Here is a 23835-nt window from a genome sequence, read left to right on the forward strand (position 1 = left end):
CCAGTGCTTGTGAGGCTGAGACAGAAGCATTACAGGTTCAAGACCAGCCTCAGCAATTTAGCAAGACTCTCAGCAACCTAGTGAGTCTGTTTCAAAATGAAAAATAAAAAGGGCTGGGAGTATAGCTCAAAGGTAGAACATCCCTAGGTTCACTCTTCAGTAACACACACACACACACACACACACACACACACATGCACACACACGCGCGCGCACACACACACACACACACTATATTAAGTGCATTTAACATGAGATTGTCTCCTTTTACAAAATTTTAAGTGTGTAATACATTATTGTTAATTGTAGACACAATGGCAAACACTAGAGCTCTATAATGTATGCACTTTATATAACTGAAATCACATAACTTTTGAAGAGCAACTCTTGATGTTCCCTCACTCTACTTTCTGTTTCTAAATTTGGCTATTTATATACCTCACATAGGTAGGATTATACAATAATTGTCCTCCTAGGACTCACTGATTTCACTGAACATAAAGTCGCAGGGGTTCATCTAAGTTGTTACATATGACAACAATTTTATTTAAAAGCTGAATAATATTACCATATTCTCTTTATCCATTTATCTGCTGATAGACATTGAGGGTAAATCCACATCTTGGCTATTATAAATAGCACTCTGATAGATATCAGAGTACTAACATTTCTTCAAGATTCTGATTTCTATTCACTTGGTTCTATTCCGAAGTAGAATTTCTGGATCGTATGATAATTCTACATTTATTTATTTTTTTGAGAAACATGCAATCTATTTTCCATAGAGGCTTCACAATTTCATATTCCTACCAACAGTGTACAAGGGTAGTAATATCTCCATATCTTTCCAATCAGTTCTCTCTCCTTCTCACATTCTCTCTCTTTCTGTTTCTCAATCTCCCTCCCTCCCTCTCTCTAGAGATAGATAGATATAAGCATATATGTGTTAAATATAAAGCATTTGTATATTTATATATGTTTATTCTCTCTATAAAAATATAAGCATATATGTGTTTCTATATAGAGAGTGATATGTAGATAGATATAGACATACATATAGACATAGATGCAGATATATGTCATCCTAACTCTTGTGAAGTAGTATCTCATTGCAGTTTTATTTGCTTTTTTCTGTTTATTGATGATGAGCATCTTTTCATATACTTGTTGGCCATTTGCATCTCTTTTTTAGAGAAATATCTATTCAACTTTTAGTTCAACTTTAATTGGGTTATTAGGGTTGTTTTTTGTTTATTATAGTTTCATTTATTTTGGGATTTTTGCTATCTAGGTATAGAAGTTCTTTATGTATTATAGAAAATAATCTCATATCAGATACATGGTTTAGAAATATTTTTACCTTTCACTGTGGCTGGATTCATGCTTACCTGAGATATGAGTTGCTCGATTAGTTTTTTAATTTCTCCCAAAGGGTTCCTCTGTGTTCTACCAATTAGTCAGTGTGTTTATGAGGGAAAGGAAAGTGTAGGGCTTCTTATTCTATCATCTTGCTGATATCACTTTTTATACTCATTATAATCACTTTGATCATATTCATTTTACTCAAATATTCTTCTTTGAATCTTCATGTAAGAGATTCTGGGAATACAAATTAAGATTTATTGTGACGATTAAAATTGAAGATAAATATAAAACTCAATACAGTATAAATCTCAGCAGTGGTTAGCTATTTTTACTCTATTTTCAGTATATAAATAAGCTAACTAAGGATAAAAGGCATTAAGTGTACAATAAGCAGCAAAATTTCTCCATCACATCACCCATGGTGTGCCATTCATTAGACGACCAAGTTTCTTCAATGTTTGTTCCGAGACTTAGACATTAAAGACTCCAGAGACAATCATGTGTTCCTTAGTCTTGTGACCATTTTACTATTTACTGATGCTCTAATAAGAGCAAAATTAAGAGACAGCAAAGTAAATATGGTTTATTAGTGTAGTTAGAGATAAGGTCAGATATGAATTCAAACCAATTTTAGGGAATTATCTAATAGTTTTAGTTAACTAGTGCTGCAAATCACCACGAACTGAGCAGCTGAAGACAGCACACACTTATTGTATTAAAGTTTCTGTGGGACATGAATTCAGGCAGTTAAGCTAGAATGTCAGATTCGGGATCTTTTACAGGCTACAATCATTGTTTTGACTAGGCTGTGGTCTCATCTGAAAGCTTGCCTGGGAAAAAGTCTGCTTCCAGTCTCATAGGCTAGTGGTGAAATTCACTGTGTCAGGTGTGGTTGTACCGAGGGCTTCTGTTCCTAGCTTTCTTTCTGTTGGTTGGAGTGGACCTCGGTTCCTTGTCACATGCAACTTTCTATTAACACGGACTTGTTTAATCAGCATTCAAACTGAGAAGGCAAAAAGGAGAATCTGATAGCAAGATGGTCATAATCTTATGTAATCTAATCACAACATGGCATCTTGTCACCTTTCTCTCTGCACTCAAGGGGAAAGAATCCTATGAATACCAGGAAGCAGAGATAATTAAATGGCACCTTACTGATTTATCTTAAGTCATTCTGATACGAAAGAAAAAAAACCTGGCTAAGCTGGAAACATACATTTATGGTTTCTTTGATGTACTCTTGGAATTTTTTTTTATACTACAGATTGCACCTAGGGCATTCTACCTCTACCTCCGAGGTATACCCCCAGCCCTTTTTGAAACAGTCTTGCTAAGTATGAGGCTGGCCTCAAACCTGTGATCCTCTTGTCTATGCTTCCCAACCAATAGGATTATAGGCATGGACCAACACATATGACTCTTCTGAAATCTTAATAGGAGATTTTTTTTCATTATATTAGCTTTTTTTTTTTTCAGTACTGGGGATGGAACCCAGGAACATTGTACCTCTGAGCTACACCACCAGCCCTAATTTTGTAATCTCTTTATTTTGAAACAGGGCCTCACTGAGTTTTGAAGGGCCTCACTAAGTAGCTGAGGCTGTCCACGAACCACGATCCTCCTCCGGTCTCCACCTCCTGAATGCTGGAATTACAACGGCACCACCACACCCCGCCTATGACATTAGTTTTTAGTTAAGCAAATATATTCTAAGAATGTAATGTTCCTCTAAAATATCATGGGTATCAATAAGAAGACAAGAAGGATGTTGAAAATATCAATGAATAGCTGAATTCCTTAGCTGCATAAAACAAAGCTTGTATTAAATGCAGGTAAGCCAATCTATCAGATATTGGCATTTTTCAACGTATTCAACACATATGCATTGTGTATATCATATTGCATATAGTAAGGACAAACTACCTTTTTGGAAATAAATCAAACAGATTTTCAATGTGTAGATTTCAATTATCCTTGTTAAGACTGTTCATGTTCTAACTTACCAAGAGCCATTCTGTCTGTGCTTACAATAGTAATGAAGAATTTGTTCTTTAAAGTGGAAATGAAATTGACTATAAAAAATCAGAACCCATGCTATTATTACTCATTTTTAAAAGAACCATGCTTATACACTGCAAAGGGCTGACTTCTCTCTAATCTGAAGGGATGTTCCAGCCCAACGAATGGAAAATAAAGCCATATTCGGCTGCAGTCACGGAGTTAAGGAGTGGGAATGGAATCTGCCTCCCTGATTGCCTGCAATGCATGGCTGGGATCACTTGAAGGAATGCCTGTAAATCCTCTGTTACAATATTTGCTGGGTGGGCTGGAAGTTTATGCCTTCTGACTAGGTCCACAACCCATTTCTGCCACAGCAAATTTTAATTGGACATTATTCAAGAAAGGAGTTCCATTGCTAGTATGAAATTAGAAAAAAATGCAATTGCATTCTACATCATTCATCAGTCCAGAATAAATTAAAGTAGAATGGATAGAGTTGAAAACTACTTTTCAACAGAACGAGGACTTTGCATATGACTAAACTATCAACCACAAGGCTTGGGCCAAATATGACAAAAATATGTGTGACAATAAGTAAACAGTTTTGTCTCCAGGCCCTTTTGTCACATTATAAATAAGGCAGCTACTTTTCCCTTGTATTGTCTATGATTACAAAGCATTCCTTTTATTTTTAAAGTATTGGGGCAACTATGAACCAAGCTATTGAGGGTATATGTACAGGCAATCTTACTCAGAGGTGTTTTTTTTTTTTTTTTTTTTGGTGGTACTAGGGTTCCTGGAAGCCCTTCTACCTCTGGGCTACACTCCCAGACCTATTTTATACTTTTTTATTTTTGGAAACAGGTTCTCTTAAGCCAGCGTGGCTGGCTTCGAAACTGCATGATCCTCCTGCCTCCACCTCCCAAGCGTGGAGATTACAAGCGTGCGCCACCACGCCTGGCCTTACTCAGAGTTTTGATTAGTTCCAGTACACATTATATGTCTTTGTGATCTGCCTCCTGTTTCATCTACAAGTTCCTAGGAAAGTTTCTAGGATGGTTTTCAGGTAAAGTAAGGAGCTGTAATTGACCCTGAGTTAAGAATATACTTATGCCGGCATGTAGGAGTTTTTCTTAGAATTTGTCTGATAAATACTTTTTTTTGTGACGATAGGGAAGCCACTTAAAGTTTTAAGAATATAAGTGAAAAGGCAGGAGACGTGGACATTTAGTGAGCCTCTGCAAGGTGCGCACCATTTTTGACATATCTTCTCTCATTGAATGGTCAGTCTTGCAAGTAAGTTCTATTAACCCAATTTGACAAATGAGAAAATTAAAACCAAGAAACCATGCAAGGGAAGAAAACTTGTATTTGTTGAGCAAGTGAATACTAATATGGGGCCCATTTTTTATTTGCTCATCCATTTAAATTTCACAAATATCGCCAGATGTGGTGGCGCACACTTGTAATCCGAGTGCTTGGGAGGCTGAGACAGGAAGATCGCACAGGTTCAAAGCCAGCCTCAGCCAGTTAGTGAGGGTCTCAGCAACTTAGTGAGACCCTGTTTCTAAATAAAGTATAAAATAGGTCTGGGAGTATAGCCCAGAGGTAGAAAGCTCCTGAGTTCCACACCCAGTACTACACACAAAATTTTTTTTTCCACAAATATCCACCCCCATGTGAAAGAAACTTAGGTTCAGAGAATGTTAATATTTGTCACAATAGAATATCCCTAAAATGTAGTTATATTGAATTGAAACTTATGTACATATGATTCCTTGTATTTCCCTAATTATATAATGGTACCCAGAATAATTTTTTTAAAATAGAGCTTCTAGCAGAGACCTCTTGCCAGCTCAAGAGGGGAAGGGTGTTATTTATAAAAAGACTCTATTTCCCAGCAAATAAAGGCATCTAAGAATGTGTGTAAAATTCAATTAATGTATAATTAAATAATTAACATTACTAAGGCTAAATAGTAGAGACCCTTTTTTCGGCTCAACCATATGTTACAACATAGACCCAATCAACAAATATATTCTATTATATTTTATATCTTAGTTTATTTTAAACTAAGTTAAACATTCATTGCTGTATTATAAAGAGTGGACAGACAAATGAATAAATGAGCACATTACACAACAGGGTACCAAGCCAGGATCATGACTTTGATTCTAACAAACTTCACAGTATAATGGCCCTCACACTGACAGTGATGTGATGCCCCAGAGGGCCTTGAGATGTAAATTTAAGTTGGGAGGTAAGTACCCAGGATTCAACTTAATTGAGTGGTACTCAACTCCATCCCACCACTGTTCAAGATGTTTATGTATTAATCTACAATTACTGATAGACAAGGTCCCTCTGACTCATCATTCTATCACATATCCCCTCACTCTTCATTCTTTCCTTCTAAACATATAGTTTACTTTAATGTTTGCAAAAATATCAAATGTGGGCTTTCCCTCGGCTCACCAGAAGACCTATATAGTGCTAAGAGCACAAGCTTCAGATTAGAAAACTAAGCTCAATACAGATCATCATGCACTTATTAGCATGTGATCTTCACAAAGCTACCTGACATGCCCATGTCTCGGCTTCTCTTGCATAAAATAAGAATAATAAGCCACGTGTGGTGGCTCACGCTTGTAATCCCAGCATTTTGGAGGCTGACACCGGAGGATTGTGGTTCCAGGACAGCGTCAGAAACTTAGTGAGGCCCTTTGCAACTCAGTGAGACCCTCTTGCAAAATAAAGAATAAAAAATAGGGCTGGGGGTGTAGCTCAGAGGTAGAATGCCCCTGGGTTCCAGCCCCAGTACTGCAAAAATAAAATAAAATAATAGCAGTATCTACCTCTGAGTTATTGTGGGAATAATAATCAGATGGCATACCAAATGCAGTGAGTGTAACTTAACAATTTTCTTTTATAGTAGAATGAGAATTGGGCTCTTCAGCTTATGCCTATTTATGAATTAACACCAGAGGAAAAGAGAAATCCACTTTATCCTCCAGAGAAAGTATTGAGCAGCCTGGTTAAGAGGGCAGGTGTATCTATGGGTTGGCCCAGCTTCATATCTTGTGCCCACCCTAGCAATAAGAAAGGTATGTTTTGTTTGTCAACCTGGATCATGAGACATTTTCTGAGGAAGGGTTGGGTAAGGGCTGGGAATGGTACTCGTTAGCCTCACCCAACCACATGGACTGGTAAACATTTGCTAAGAGAGTGTAATAAGAAGGATTTTCTAAGAGAAAAGTAGAGTGATTTTTGCCAGAAAGGGCTTTAAAAGCTGCCATGAATCCCTAGAGGCCTAAACCAACCCTAGTTAATTAATGTAGAATGATACTGCTCATCATGAGAAATAAAAGCACCTCCAAATGCCTGCCTTCTCCTTGTCCAAACCAAAACACAAACATAAAAAAGAGGAACAGAACTCAAGACTCATTCTGATTTCATTTAATTGGAGCAACAAAGGAATGATTAGCACTCTAGAGGACACCAACTTCAATCTATGCATGGTCAGGGAAATGGACATGAGCAGCTGTCTAAGTAGGTTAATTAGGGTTTCCCTTAATAGATTATTCAGATAAGTAAGAATCTTTTTGTAGAATTCTTTCTACTTTCTCATGAATGGTTTACATACATACTTCAAACTTTCTGCTTTTCCTACAGATAAACAGCTTTGAAAAGCATATATCCCCAAATTTAAACTTACTTACTCCTTTGGAAAGCATGCAAATAAAAGTACAGGAAGTTATGCAAATAAAAGAATAATTGCCTAAGTCTGTCTGTCTTTTTTTCCTTTTAATTTGAGGAACACCTTATGTATTCTCTTTTCTCAGGAAAAAATATTCGTAAAAATAACAAAGTTCAGAAAGACAGAAACTGCCAATACTTTCTAACTTCAGTTTTTTCCCATGAGGCTTTGGAAAAGTAGAATTAAGTCCGGTTGCTGGCAAAGTCTTGTTTTGTTTAAACCAGACCATTTTGTCGTGGTCATTCACCCAGGAGAGAGCGTGTGTATGTGCTTTCCTTTTTTCTTTCTCTCTCTCTCTATTTCTCTTCAAAATTAATTTCTTCTCTTTGTGGCTATCTACCACCAAAGCTGTCAAAACTGGAGGCATGAATACAAAATATATACAACATAATTGTGTTTCTTAAATGGAACGTCACACATACAAGCAAATTTAAAAGTGCTGCGTGCATGTATGTATCACTTCAAACCTCAGTATGATGTATAATTGCAGTGAATCAATAAAAGTACAAAAAAACGTTCATGTGAAAAGAAAGAATAAGAAAATGTGGAAGGTAATTATGAAGGTCACAGAAAGTTTCCTTTCTCTCCTTTTGTTTTTAAATGAAACATACATTTTCAGGTCACAAATTAAAAGAATGTTATGAGAGGCTATTGGGAGGATATTTCAAAAGGACATGCAATATGGAAATCTAAAGTAATAAATAATGAACACAATTGAACAAATGACCAGTCGCTTTCTCAGACTTTCAGCCAAGTGCTATATTCTGGGATTTAAAATGAATAAGAAAACCATAGAAAATGATACTGTGCTCCACACAGAGAACTCTTGCTTAATTTCATTGTATTCTTAAGACATGGATATTTGAGTGGGCAGTGCATCAGATAAGTGCCCCGAAACATGACTTTAATTTATTACCAACAGAATGAAACTCCGGAGGAGTGCACGACAAGAAATGGAAACCTGGAACCAATTAGAAGTGTCCCAGCTTGGAGTTAGCCCTGTTTTCCCTGGACATTCTATAAGCCAACAGCCAACATGTGTCAAATCAAACAACAACGTGGCACAAAATGAAAACATCACCGGCTATGAAGACATACCTTTGGAAAAGTGTTTTGTGAAAACACACTTCAATCATTGGACCTGACAGACCAAGCCCATCATTAAACAAAAATGTATCTCTCCAGAGACCTTGACTCATCTTAGTAGCACTTGATTCATGTTTATAGCTTCCTTTCTAGTTTCAAAGAAGAAACCATCACCATGATATCCCACCAAGACTTGAATATATGATCACAAGGGACCTGCTTCCTCAAAATCGGAACTTACTCTTTTCTTAAAGCCTCAGTTACACACATACAGATAGATGAGATAGAGATAGAGATATAGCATATAAATATATATACTATGAGCTGGGCATGGTAGCACACACTTGTAATCCCAGTACTTGGGAGACTAGGATAGGAGGATGGCAGTTTCGCAGCCAACATTAGTTAATTGAGGCCCTCTGCATTTTACTGAGACCCTATTTCATAATAAAGAATAAAAAATAGGGCCAGGTTGTAGCTCAGAGGTAGAATGCCCCTGGGTTCAACCTCAGTACTACAAGAAAAAGAAAAAAAAGAAATATACATATACATATATACCTATATATAATATAAGTATACAATATAATATAGCATATAAAATATATAAAACAATAATATATGTAATATATAGTATATAGCATTATATATATGTATATATGTATATATATATACACAGACACATGGGGAGACAGCACAAGCATGGTAGGTTTGAAAAGTAGGTCCAACTACAATTCAATTCAGGGTTGTAGAATGAACATTTCATGCAATGGTTTCTCATTCACTAGTATTACATTCACAGAGCCTATTCCTGGTAAAAGTACTTCAGTTAATACCTTCTCTAAAGAACTTACCTGGTCACACTTCTTACTGTCAAAGTTATTTTTAAAAACTTTGGCATTTTGGGAAATGACATAAGGCATCAGTGAAGGTATAACTGGGCAACTGCTCCTCCATGCCACCTGCACAAACTCTTACCCTTATGTTTGTCCTGTTGTATTGGAGTTGTGTGTTTTAAGGTCAGTCTGCATGATGGATGTATGGGTGTCGGAATTCGTAAAGCCATGTCATATTGCTTTGTGTGTCTAGGAATGGTTGCTGCCTTAGCCTGACCCCTTTACTTAGCCTTGAGCCTGTCTCCTGGCTATTTAGTACTCCATTGCCAATGCTCCATAGTTATTTTTCTTCAGAGATTTGTCTTTAGTTACCTGGAGCCCAGCAATGGCTAAGAGAGAAGCCCTCTGGAATCAAAAGGTGATTCCAGGGCATAAAAGCCCAGACTCTTGACCCAAGGAGAGACAAGTTAGTGGCCTGTTCACACTCGGCAGGTCCCCTGGAGACCAGGCTACGTTTTAGACTTAGCTGAACCCACACTTATCCTAGCTTCTGCCCTTGCCCCAATTTGCTTCTCTCACCCCCTTACAGATTTCTCCTAAAAGCATTTCATCAAACAGTTGTACAAAACCTCTTATGACTGGGCTTTTAGGAAATATGACATGACAGCTCAAATCCCACTAATTTTTGTGACAAATATTCTCCCTTGTCCATTAAATTATGAGATTCATACAAACATAATGAAGACTTATCTCTTCATATCTAGTACCTCATGTAGTATCTGATGGATAGTAATCACTCAAAAATTACTTGAAAATTTGAGTGACTGTATGAGTCTATTTAGCTCATTACCTCTTCATCTGTGCTCAATAGATAAATCTCAGGAAAATAAGTAAGTGGTTTTAAGAATTATTATTGCCATTATCATTTATTAATAACCTTTATCCAAAACCAAAAGAACTTGAATTCTTGGTTCATTCTTGGTAGCAAAGTCTGAAGCAAGAGGGTATGAAGATACACACATCCATCTTCTCTCCCTACAATAATGCAGATAATTAAACAAGGATCTTTCCTCAATTTAATAAAGTCATTAACAATAGCTAATAGCTATCTACCAAAGCTCAATTCTCTTTTTTCTTTTCTTTTTTCTTTTTTAACTTCTAGTGAGAATACTTTCCATTCGTCATGTTCACCCTACTCCCACACTAAATCAGCATTAGGTCAGTAAATATCAAGCCAACTCCAGGAAATAAAGATGGGGCATTTTCTCAGTTGCAGCACAGTATATCATCAGAGATTAAAACAAATGTGGGGCTTGGGTTTCTATTATATCTCTTGCAAATGACCTTATTTCTCTTCACTAAAGAAGATAGATCAGATTCCACTAGATGAATTCACAAATTCATCTAGAAGGACAAGAACTCCTACATTAATCAAATGCATGTGATATATCTAAATTAATATGAAGGCACAAGTTTCTCGCTAAGTATTTCTGCTTGAGCTTATGTCTTACTAATACAGCTGCAGGATTCCCCTATTTTAAAAATGGAGCAATGCTCTCAATATTCTAATTATTCCAATTATAATTCCTGCTACTAACTGATCATACCAGAAATTGGCTAAGAAAACATAAAGTTAATGACCTCTTTGTAAGCACATTTTGTTTTAGGGTAGAGATAGCTTTTTGAGGAGAAAAGATCCATTAGGTTTCTTTTGTCAAACTTGTGTCAAGTAGGTAGGATCTACCCCTGAACAAAATAACAACATAAGTCAAACACTGTCTATAAGAGGACTAAGTGTTTGAGAACGTTTGTATTTGGTCACTTCTCTGGTGACTTCCAGGCATCAGTTGTGTTATCGACAAAATTAGTGTAATGGGAGGTGAGGATGTAAGATTGAACACTTTAGAAAATTGGGGTTTAATCTTGAATCAGTTATCATTTAACCCAAGTAAGGCACTGGGCAAGTTGAGTAGTTATATCAACTACTTTTATTCATCTCTTCAGGCTGCTATAACAATGTGTCATAGACTAGACATCTTACACAACAAACATTTATGTCTCATGGTTCCAGAGTCTGGGAAGTCCAAGATGGAGGTAGAGGAAATTATGGTGTCTGGTTAGACACCACTTTATTCTTGCTAAATCCTCATGTGGCCAAGAGAAAGGTCATCTTTCTACTATCCCTTCTTGTAAAAGCACAAATCTCCTTCATAAGATCTCTACTTTCATGATCTAAATACCTCCCAAGGGCCCCACCCCCAAATTATGTCTAAACTCTAATTCCAATGATTAGAGTTTAGACAAATTTTGAGGGGACACAAACATTTAGTTCATTGTACTACTCTATGATAACTTTAAAAAAGGTTTTTATCTTGTGTTTTTATCTTCATTTTACAGGTGATAAAATTTGGTTTTAAAGATAGCAAATTTTACACAGTCACATGGTTACTAAATGGTAGAGCTGGAATTCTACATGGAAACCAAGGACTGTTTTACAAAGTCTGCTATTTTTTTTTAACTCAACAACTGTAGCAGTTCAGCTGTGACTTATTATGAGATCTGTTATTTGCTAAGCTCTTCACTTCTGTGACTCAAGAACTCAAACAGAACGTTGCAGCTGTGCGTGGTGGCGCACACTTGCAATCCCAGAGCTTGGGAGGCTGAGAAAGGAGGATCTGGCAGGTTCTAAGCCAGCCTCTGCTACTTAGTGAGGTTCTCAGCAGCTTAGTGAGATCCTGTTTCCAAATAAAGTATAAAATAGGTCTTGGAGTATAGCTCAGAGGTAGAAAAGCCCCTGGGTTCCACCCCCAGTACCACCAAAAAAAAAAAAAAAAAAGAAAAAGAAAGAAAGAGAGAGAGAAAAAAAGAGAGAGAGTAAAAGAGGGAGAACAGAGAGAGAGAGAGAGAGAGAGAGAGAGAGAGAGAGAGAGAGAGAGAGAGAGAGAGAGAGAGAGAGAGAGAGAGAGAGAGAATGAATGAGAATGAGAATGAGAATGAGAATGAATTTTGTGGACATTCCCTGTTATGGTTTGAATGCCTTCCCCAAAATTTATTGGACAAATGAGCCACATCCCCAACCTGTGCACTGGGGGATAAATTCCCATTGAAAAAGTGTTCAGAGGTAGGGGTAGGGTTTCTAAGAAGATCATGAGGATTCTGTCCTAATGAGTGAATTAGTGCTGTCATCACAGGAGTTCAACCCCCTTCCTTGGTTTATGGTTTTATCTATATCATTCTGGCTCTCTTTCACCCTTTTGTCCCCTAGAATGGGATAACACAAGATAAGGACCTTCTCCAGATGCTAGAGTCATACTCCTAGACTTCCCAGCCTGCAGAACTCTGAGCCAAATAAATCTTTATTCTTTATAAATTGCCTAGTCTCAGGTATTCTGTTGTAGCAGCAGAAAACAGATTAACAATCTCTTTTAAAATTAAACCATTCTTATAATCCCATCACTTTCTTCTCTATTACCTGAAAACCAACAACTAATAATGATGTGTTTTTAAAAGCAATTTGGTTCCCTAAGAATGGATGCAGTCTTCTTCTAAGTTATCAAAATGCAGTGGATGCTTTGAGAGAATGCTAAAGCTTTGGAGGTATATCAGCAACTGAGGAAATCTGGAAATTAAACAAAATTCTTGGTATTCTCAATTTTGCAGCCAAATGCCCAAAGCCAATTTTGGCATGTTCATAGCTCCATGAACTTTCAAACCCTGGTGAAGTTCTAGAATTACTGCGTAGTTGTTTGGGTCGGGAAGAACATAAGACTGGGTTATACTTTCTATAGAAATAGCTGGGAAAATGAGCTACTATCTACTGGGTTTGGGGGTTTTTTTGTAAAATGAGGGACAAAATCATCTACTAAAAGTGAAGGACCTGAGATAAAGGTGGGGGATCTTAAAGAAAGTTGTAAACATAGCCGGGTGTAGTGGCTCATACTTGTAACCCCAGTACTTTGGAGGCTGAGACAGGAGGATCGCACAGGTTCGAAGCCAGCCTCAGCTTCTGAGCGAGGCTCTCAGCAACTTAGTGGGACCCATTTTCCAAATAAAATATAAAATAGGTCTGAAAGTATAACCTGGTGGTAGAAAGCCCCTAGTTTTCTTCCCCAGCACTCCTCCCACACAAAATGAAAGTTGTAAACATTAAAAGAGTTTGGATTCATTCTCAAAAGAAACAAGAGGAAGGACTGACAGATGATAACATTACTAAGATCAAGCTCTGTGAAATCAGGAGGTTTCTCTTCCTCTTCTCTCCTTAGTTTTGTCACTTACTGGGCGCTCAACGTGCAGTTGTGTAATGATCTCACGAGAAATTCTAGTATTTTTAAGTGGCAGTATGCACAATACAAATTTGGAAATAAATTCCATTAAGAGTATTCCAATCAAATTGCTAACATCTCCTACTGTATCATCTGTATGCCATTTTGAAGATCATCTGTATCGGCTGTATGTATGGAGAGCCCCATAATGCCATCTTGATAGTCTTCATGAAGTTGAGACTCAGACAAAATGACCACCAAGGAAGGAGTGAAAGTGTAAAGGTTAGCTTGAGGATACACTGTGTATCGTGTCAGGCCATCTTTCCAGGCTGCCATGGTGATGCTGAAGTGACTTGCGTGTTGGGAGATGATCATATGTAGTTGAGCCTGGGGTCCTTTGGGAACCCCGATAGCAACAGCTGCTTCCTACAATCCATCCCACAAGTGGCTGGCTCACCCTTACTTTCATCTCTTAAGAACCAGAGTCTCCCAGATGCCTCAGCTTAACTATTCCTCAGATCCTTCTGCTAGAGCTTCTTGGTGTTCCCTCTGTCTTTCCTCCTCGAGTTTTTCTTGGCCAAAAAATGTTGGCTCATGCTGATCATTTGGTCCAGGATCTACCTTATCCTTGATTGTTCATCTCAACAATTCTTTGTGACCATGGCTGTATTATAGAAACCAATGGCTTTCTCATCAGGTTCCTGTCTGGCTGAGTTTAAAGATTGATACCTGCAGACACCAGGAAGGTGATCAGGGAGTATTATAAAGAGAGAAGGAGAGAAAAAGGGACAGGTCATCTTTAAGGGCAATGAGGACTCTGGTGTCCAGCAGTTGCCTTCTGACGGCTACTAGGGAGTGGTGGGACAAAGTACCATCAATGGGAAACCACTTTCTCCCAAAAGTCCACATGATCTGTGTGAGAAAGAAAAGCTCCCAAGAGGAGGAGTCCCCAAGTGGGTAACCATTTGGGCCTGGCATTTCTAGGGGTTTATATCCTTCTTTGAGTTTCTCTCTATCAGGGGTCCTAACAACATTGTTTTCATGTCAATTTTTCTCTTGAATTAACCAATCAGTCAATGCTTCATACTAAGGGATCATGCCCAGTTCAGGCAATTTATTTATGCTTCGTGGCTGAAGTAGTTTTCTGGAATTTGGATAGTATCCACTCATGTTCTTGAACATTTGGAGTATTATTGCCTCTTGGTAGACATATCTGTATTATACTGAAGAACCTGAAATGGATTAGTGAGGTATACTGGATAGTGGAAAACGAATTTATTGTTTAAAATGAAAGCAATTTCCCTGGTTCAGGAGGTTTGATCTTGTTGATACTCAGGAAGTTTGATCTTCCAGCTGTGGCCCTCTAACCTATCTGCCTAATGTCTTTCTACCTCCTCACTAGGACTGCAGTTGCTATGCATTTAGCTCCTGCTTCTAACATGTATAAGCAGGGAGAAAAGGGAATCACAGTATAGTGTGTTGGTCAAGTTTAAGCTTTCAACCTTTATTTGAAAAATCTGAACGAGTACTTTATAATCTCCAGATGGAAGCTGATGCTTAATGCAAAAGCTTATTAAATCTGTATAAAATATACAAATGAATAAATGATTACTAATGGCATGGCTTTCCATATTCTTCTTCAAAGCTGAACCAGGGAAATTGCTTTCATTTTAAACAATAAATCCCTTTTCCACTATCCAGTATACCTCACTAATCCATTTCAGGTTCTTCAGTATAATACAGATCTGTCTACATTTGCAAAATTAAAGAGTTAGCTGCAAGAGAAATGAAGATAAAGGCAAGGACCACATTTCAGAGTAACATGGAAAAACCATTAAACCAAAATTCATTTGAAACAAGTAGCTGCTAGACAGTGTGGGTTGAGGTGATTACTAGTTCTGGGAATCTATTATGAAACAGATAAAGTTAAATGTTTCCCTGGAAAATTGATACATTGAGTGGGATTCATTTATCTATTGAATAGCAAGTGGAGTTCAATTTTGGTAAGGAGAGTTATGATATCTGGGGGGAAGATTTTATCCCAAGAACATATCTAAGAGAAAGTCAGTTTAAGAAATTAAAAAGTACAGAATAGCAATTTTATACAAACATTGGAAATGAAGTAGATTTAGAGTATATCGACTTAACTCAGCACAGCTATGTTTCTACAAATTCCTGCAGGACATAGTTCTTGGTTAACCCAAAGTATTGGCTACATTCCTTTTGCATCAAAAGGTCAAAGCAGGTAAAGAAGCTCCCTGTAGGCGATTCTTGCTGCTGGCTCACCTCCTTGGGAGCCGCATCACCCTACCATATCCTGAAGCTCTTGCCAGATCCTCATTTATCTTTGCTGGCTCCTGTGCTAGGTACAGATTTTGCTCTGTAATAATAGACCCTTGATTTTCCTGCAGGATTTCCCCATTATCAGTGCATAGAGCAGTTCGGGAGGGTCATGGACTTCAATCTGTTCTTTATAGGCTCCTCTCAGCGCTGCAGGCTCCTGTCTTTTCTTGTTTCTGTCATATCACATAAATCATCCTTCTCAACATCCCAGCCTACGGAGATCAGTCTCTACCACTGGACCCAGAAGAAAATACCTTACATAATGGTCTAATGACACCCCACAACTGTGGGAGTTGGAGCACCTCAGTAAACACCTAAGTTAAGTATTAATGGATACCATAAAGGTCATGCTTCTATGATCAAATCCTGACCAAAATATAGTGTGAGGTTATAAGAAGTGAAAAAATGAGCCGGGCGTGGTGGCGCACGCTTGTAATCCCAGCATTCGGGAGGCTGAGACCGGAGGATGGCGGTTCGGGGACAGCCTCAGCTACTTAGTGAGGCCCTCCGCAACTCATTGAGACCCGATTCCAAAATAAAGAATAAAAAATAGGGCAGGAGGTGTAGCTCGGAGGTTGAATGCCCCTGGGTTCCATCCCTAGACCCGCAAAAAAAAAAAAAAAAAAAAAAGTGAAAAAATGGGGAAGACATTTGGATAAGGCATTTTTAATTTTAATTTCAGAGACGAACAATGACTTTAAGCTCTTCTTGCTACAATTTTTCAAACTTCTCAATGAAAAGTTTAATCTACTAAAGAGCTCCAGGTGGAGGATAAAGTGATTTATTAGTAAACTATTTCTGTAACATTCACCATCTCTGTAAAACTTTATCCATATTATTGAATTAATTAGTCAAACACTTTTAAATAATACACAGTGACTGAGAGGCCATTGGATATTTATTGGTAACATTTTTCAAATATATTTAAGATGAGACGTTATCGAGATGAGATCATCATTCTTAGTACTGATGTTCAATATGTGGTACTTGCTTTGTGTACAACTTTTGATGCATTTTTTAAAATCTATGGCCTGCTTTTTCTTCTCAAAACAATGAGGTCAGAAAAGAACAAATATTTGGGGGTTGGATTTAAGGGGAGAGTTCAGAGAGCATTTCTGGAGCCCACTCCGCCACATTTGCGTTTTACAATTTTATTTCATTCTCACAAACTCTCTACGGCTAGTATTATGATACCTGTTGTAAAAAGAAGAAAAAAAAAGGAGACTCAGAGAACTAAAGTCCAAAATCATACTATTTATGGTGAACAACTATGTATGAATCAAGTTTTCCATAAACCCCAAATCCCAGGTTATTTTCATTACTCTGTGTGTGTGTGTGTGTGTGTGTGTGTGTGTGTGTGTGTGTGTTTTACAGGGGATTGAATTCGGGGGATTCTACCTCTGAGATATATCTCCAGCCCTATTTATTTATTTATTTATTTATTTATTTTTTATTTTATTTATTTATTTGTTTGTAACAGGGTCTCACTAAGTTGCTGACAGCCTCTCTTAGTTGCTGAGGCTGGTCTTGAACTTTCAATCCTCTTGTCTCAGAATCCCACTTACTGTCAGGCCTGCACCACCATGCCCAGCTTTCATTATGTTTTTTAAAGCCAGGGAAGTTTACATTTCTGAAGATCAACTAGTCAGGCTTCTAGCTTTTTATTTTGCATTCTTCTATGTGATGGCTTTGTTTTTACTTAATTCTGGATATATAAACAGATTTACTCTGCCTTGCATTGAAAGAAAATTTTCTATCTTGGAGAAAGTTATGGAGGCCCATACTCAAGAACTAGCAGAGACTGTTGCTGACGTTGAGTACACTATGACTTTCTCTTCTGTAACCAGATTTTTTTTTAATTTATTTTACATCAAACCTTGACCTAATGTCCAAGATTAATTGAAACCCTGTCTTGTTATTCATTCTATAAGCTTTGAGGGCACAATATGGAACAGACATAATGTTAAATATTAGGGTTAATGAATTATGCATGGAATCTGTCCACACGAGGTGCTATCACTGATATGAGAGATAGCCATGTAAAATAAAATTCCAGCAAGGAATAGTACTGCTGCAATTTGAGAGCATACAAGGGCAGTGGGGACCAACTCTACAGGGAGAAAGAGTAAGGCAGGCTTCATAAAAAATATTCTATTTGAGTTAAAGTTTGAAGGAGAAGGAAGATTTTCCAAGGTCAAAATGTGATAGAATTTATAGTATGTGCAAAAAACTAGTGGCATAGCCGGGCGTGGTGGCGCACGCTTGTAATCCCCGCTCTTGGGAGGCGAAGACAGGAGGATCGCGCAGGTTCGAAGCCGGCCGTGCTGGCTTAAGAGACCCTGTTTCCAAATAAAAATATAAAATAGGTCTGGGAATGTAGCCCAGAGGTAGAAGGGCTTCCAGGAAACCCAGTGCCACACACACACACACAAAAGGTAGTGGCATAAAGTAGGGATACTTTTTGAAATGATAATAGCTTGGTATGTTGGAATATAGAGAATGAGATAGAAACCGGACAATAGGGTTGTACAAAAGCATGAAATAGTCCAAGAAAGACTCTTTGGATCATGCTAAGGAATTTTATCCTGTGGGCAATGGAAGTTATTAAAATGTTTAAGCAGGGAAGGTGCACAATAAAGATTTTCAGGTTTGACACATGTTTTTGAAGAGTTAATTTGAAACAATGGTTATAATTGGCCTTGAGTGGCTGATTTCCACTCCATGCTAATTTTTTAGTACTGGGATACCGAGTAGCCTAAGCCACCAGGATCCCTTCCCAACCCGCCTACACCCTTCCTCATCCCCAACCTCTTACAGCTTAATTCAAATGACAATTTTGACCTACCGTTGAGGTTCTCTACTTTCTAATCACTGCCAGGCCTTGGGATTATAGCCTTTATTGCCCTATAAATATGCCACATGTGCTACTAATTTGGCCTCTGTTCCTGCCTCTTCTGTGTATGTTTTCAGTGTCTCAACAGCCCCTCTAAGATCATGTAATGCCATCTAGGTTTAGGCAGATGTTTTTCTCCCCTGACTCTGGATTCTTAGTGACTCATTATATCAGTTAATAATTATCTTGGCTAATTTCATATGTGTATTTGGCCCTAGTTAGCTATAGTTCTAAATATAGTGCTGGTCTTGTGATTTTGATACTAGACATGGGAAATGAGAGTAATAAAAAATAATACCCAATTAAAGCCACATTTTAATCCCCTATATCAATTATATTGTTAATTCCTTGCAATTAAAGTAAAACTTTGGTTGGCAACAACTCTGCGACTCTAATTTCTCCCTCAAAATGATTGAATGCATAATCAAATCAGTGGGAAAACTCTTAAGAACCTTCAGAAACAGAAAATGAATTCTTTAGTGCATTATACACTAAGGAAAGTAAGCAGACAAGATGTTTTGGGACGGCTCGTGACATTTGAACAGCAGCAACAGAAAACAACAGTGAAGATTTTCATTTCTTGATTAAAAAGTACTTTAGAGCCAGGCGTGGTAGTGCACACTTGTAATCCCCGTGCTTGGGAGGCTGAGACAGGAGGATCGCACAGGTTCGAAGCCAGCCTCAGCTACTTAGTGAGGCTCTTGGGAACTTAGTGAGACCCTGTTTCCAAATAAAGTATAAAATAGGTCTGGGAGTATAACTCGGAGGTAGGGAGCCTCTGGGTTCCACCCCCAATACCACACACACACAAAGAGAAAGTACTTTAGGTACTAAAGTTAGCAATAAACTATATAGTAAATTTGATGCATCCAAAAGCTGTAACATTTTTAATGTGTTTAAGGTGAATAAGAAAAAGGAAAGATGCTAAAGAAACAAACACTAGACCACAAAACTTCCAAGTATCATCCAAGCACCAGGGAGGAAGTATATTTTAATTTAAAAGTTCCCCACGTATAATACCTAAAATTCTTTATTTCAGCAATTGTCCCTTCAATATTAAGAACCTTTGTTTGTTCCAGAGAGGAAATGATAGGTAGAATTTACCTAAAATCCCCTCAAGTTTCTACTTCTCCTGGTCACTTCCTCCTCAAAATTCTTTCCTTTGCTAATCAAAGGCACCTTATTATGCCCTTGATGTAAATTCAAACAAAAGGACTCATTTCTCAATGGGTTGTAAAAATGAATGGGACTTAAAGGGAAGTGTTACACCTTATGCATTAGTAGATTCAGAACTCTAGTGACATTTGAGATTGATTGTCTATCTTTTAGAAAATCAGAGAAGTTAGGTTATATTCATTAGGGTCAAAAGTGGATCCTGGTTTTCTAGGGACATTAAACTTACACATTTTGTGTGTGTGTGTGTGTGTAGTTCTGGGGATTGAACCCAGGGGTATTCTACCTCTATGCTACACCCCAGCCCTATTCTATTTTTATTTGAAAATGGGGATTCAGTGGTTGAGGGTCTGAGGCTATCCCCAAACCTGAGATCCTCCTGTCTCAGCCTCCTAAGGACTGGGATTATAAGCATGTACCACCATGCCTGGCTTTCCACCACTATACCCAACTTAAGCTTACACAATTTTGAGAGGTGTCTTAAAAACAACAACAACAAAATCTCATACAGGTTTGACTGTGAAAGTGTGGGGTTGGAATCCTAACCAAAGGTGGAATCAGCAACAGCTAAGTAAGTGTGAAGAACTCACTCATGAGACGCACAGGGAAGGAGAGAAGCATCAGGAACAGCTGGAACCTGAGACATGAGCCTCATCGCTGCTGCCTTTGCTTCTCCCTGCACGTTGGCCTTCATCGGATATGTTCTTTAGAAGCAGGAACTAGCCACCGCCCGTCCATAAGTCACACATCATAATGCTTCCAATGATTCAGAGACGCTCCTCCTGGGGCCAACACAATGGGAGCGAAGGGCTTCAGTGGGCCCCTCTAGGTCCAAGCCAACTATTGCTAGAGGAGCAGCCTTATAAAAACACGGGGGTAATTCTTGGCAGACAGCACAGGAAAGGATCTTTGCCAAGAAGAATCTAGAAAGACAAAATGGCCAGAACATGAGCGGCTTACTCCCTGTTAGGCAGATAATGAGTGGGATGCACAGAATCCCGAATCAAGCGTCTATTTCCAGCCTGACATACCATCTCTGAAGATGGCAGAACATGCTAAATAGTGTCATTTTCCTGGCTCAGCATTTTGTTTTCTTGTCACAGAAAATTGTCAGGGTACCAAAATGGAATTAGATCAAATGCAGAATAATATTTTTATTTTTTATTTTTAGTGGTTCTGAGAATGGAACCCGGGGGCATTCTACCTCCTACCTATCCCCCAGCCCAATTTTATTCTTTATCTGAAACAGGGTGTCATTGAGTTGCAAAGGGCCTAAGTCGCTGAGGCCGTCTGCGAACTGAAATCCTGTTGTCTCAGCCTCCCAAATGCTGGGATTAAAAGTGTGCGCCACCATGCCCAGCATCTTTATATTTTAAATTTAGATGCCACTTAAGGTTCTGCTAAATGATCCTTCCACGTATCATTTTTTGCTTTGTTAATAGGAAAGAGAGGACATATGGACTAAGAATGTATTATGTAGACGAGAGACTGTGCTTTTTGGTGCTATTCTGATTGGATTTATTTTCTCATTGTTTCCATATTATAGATGTATAATGAACAAAAAAGCGCTAGTTGTGCTTTTTAGATAAGATTTTAGATAAGATTATTGTAAATGCTTTGATGTGTAAATAACTTCACTATGAGTTACCACTTATTGAAGCCATAATTTTTAGAATAGCATATTGCCAACAGTTCAGACCAAAAGGTTCCTGCATCAGGAAGTTGCTATTGATTTTCATTTCCTAGTTAAGTAATTCACTATCGATTTATATTTCTTTGCCCTAAACAAAGTGCTTCAACCATTGGAATAATTAACATGAGAGGAATTGAAGATGGGGAATTTTGATAAACTACATCATAACAGAAAGAAAACCCTAGGCTTTTCTTTTTCTTCCTTAGCTTTTCTCTTCTTAGCAGTCTTTTTATTTTGTTTTAATGTTTAAACTCACAGTTTCCTATCGTATCATATTAGCCTAGGAATTCCTTTGCAGGTAGAAATATGGCATGAATTGAAAGAATTACTGGAAAACGTTTACATTGTGCCTAAATTGTGCAACTCTGCTTATGATGGGAAAAGGCCGAGCTTACAAATCATGAATGGATTTGTTTCAGCCTTCTCCTGTTCTGTAGGCTTCTCCGGGCAAGGCTGGCTGTGTACCAGCTAGGACGTGACCAAGCTGTATTCACTTCGATAGCTATTGATAGACAAGGAAAGTCTCAAATGCAGTGGACTTTGGATGTCTGAAGATCTGAAACTAAAATGGAGGGCAGCAGACACCACACCAAGATGAAGACGTAGGACCTTACGTAAGGTTTTTTTAAAAAAATAAATGTGTTAATACCCACTTTCTATCTCCTTCACAAAAACCAAGGCTCATGGAGCAGGGCTGCCTCAGAGAAGACAAAGAAACAGGACACCCAGGAGCAAGGACACTGATGTGCTTCCACAGCAGGGAATCTATAGTAGAGACACGAGACAAAGGGTGTCCAAAGACACACTGTTAGGAGCCCACAGGCTGGGAGCTAGAGTTGAGCTCAGTCGTCCCACCACACCAAGATGCCGAGCTAATTGGAAAGCAAAGCTGCAGCAAGATTTACCAGACGCTGAAATGCAGCTTGTCACCCATCCTAAGAGCACTCTGACAAGTAAGAGACTTGGAGAAGGCTGCTGATCACCTTTGAGTCTTACATGCTTCACTCGCCTGCATCTTAGCACTACCCTGAGGGCATCTTTTAATGAAAAGATATTCATCTAACACGTATGTATGCTATTTGTCATTTGCATGTATGCGCATTTTTCTTAACTCTCTCAATTTTCCCTATTGATACCATATTAAGTGATCATAATTTAGATTAATATCTCAGATATGTCTTCTATGGCACAAAGTCTCCATTCTCTGCAGCAGGCCTAATTTGTTCTCTCTCCTCATAGCTTTAATCTGTTCCCAGGGAGAATGACTTCCACCAACTAGGTCACCTCAGGCTCCTAGTCTTCTGGCTTCCAGGTGGGTCTGGCTAGGTGGAAGCTCTGACATGAAATCAGATAACAAAAAGGGGAGAGGTTTAGGTTTTAATGACTTCCTCTCTTCCAACTGAGTGGCCCTTTAGCAGGGAAAGGGCTCACCTGGATACCACCTGTCACATGGCCACAGTGTGCTCCAGATCCCAGCAGTACTCAGTCTCTTTCCTTTGTCTGCATTGGCCTAATGGTGGTACAAGCTTCCTTCCCATCATGGCTAATCTCAGAAAGCTTTGCCAACCCTTGTGTGTGTATGTGTGTGGTACTGGGGATTGAACACAGGGGCATTCTACCCTTGAGCTATGCCCCTAGCCTTACTTTTTATTCTTTCTTTTGAAATAGGGTCTCACTAAGTTGCAGAGTGCCTCACTAAGTAGCTGAGGTTGTCTGCGAACTGTGATCCTCCTGTCTCAGCCTCCCAAGTACATACGCCACCACGCCCGGCTTTGCCAACCCTTTTTGAAAACCTTAATCCCACCCATGCTTTGGCAAAGAGTCACTTTATTATATTTTCTTAAATAATTCTCTTATTCTTACTTCTTTTACATCCAAGACTGATTAATAAAGTTGTAAAGCAGATATCATTTACTCTAATACCAAGTCTGAGAACCATATATATTTTACCAGAAAAGTCCATGCAAACTATAATGATAGCAATCCTGCATGTAAAAGGGTGTGCTTCCAGAAAGTAATACAGTGTGGTGGATCTGTACGTGGCCTTTGATATTGAGGTTCAAGTCTTGGTTCTTAGATCAATGAACTCGAGCAAATCTTTCACCTCTCAAAGACCCATTTCTTTGTTAAAAAGATGAGGCTAATAATAATATCTCCCTCCTAAAGTTGTTGTTGGGATTAAATAAGATAATCTGGTTTAAATGTACTGCATGCCATAAGCATTAAAACTAATAGCCTAGCAGCTATTATTGTAGCAATGGTATTAAAATGAGGTTTAACCAGGGATGAACCAACCTCAACTAAGAAGTATCATCTAAACATGTTAAGAAGACTCTTTTCTTGTCCTATAATGGGGGAGTATCTATCATGCTGCTTCACTCAATTTACAAATTGTTATAGCATTATTGCTACTATACAAGAACAATGGC

The sequence above is a fragment of the Muscardinus avellanarius genome, assembly GCF_963383645.1.
Source record: "Muscardinus avellanarius genome assembly, chromosome: 4".
Lineage (NCBI taxonomy): Eukaryota > Metazoa > Chordata > Mammalia > Rodentia > Gliridae > Muscardinus > Muscardinus avellanarius.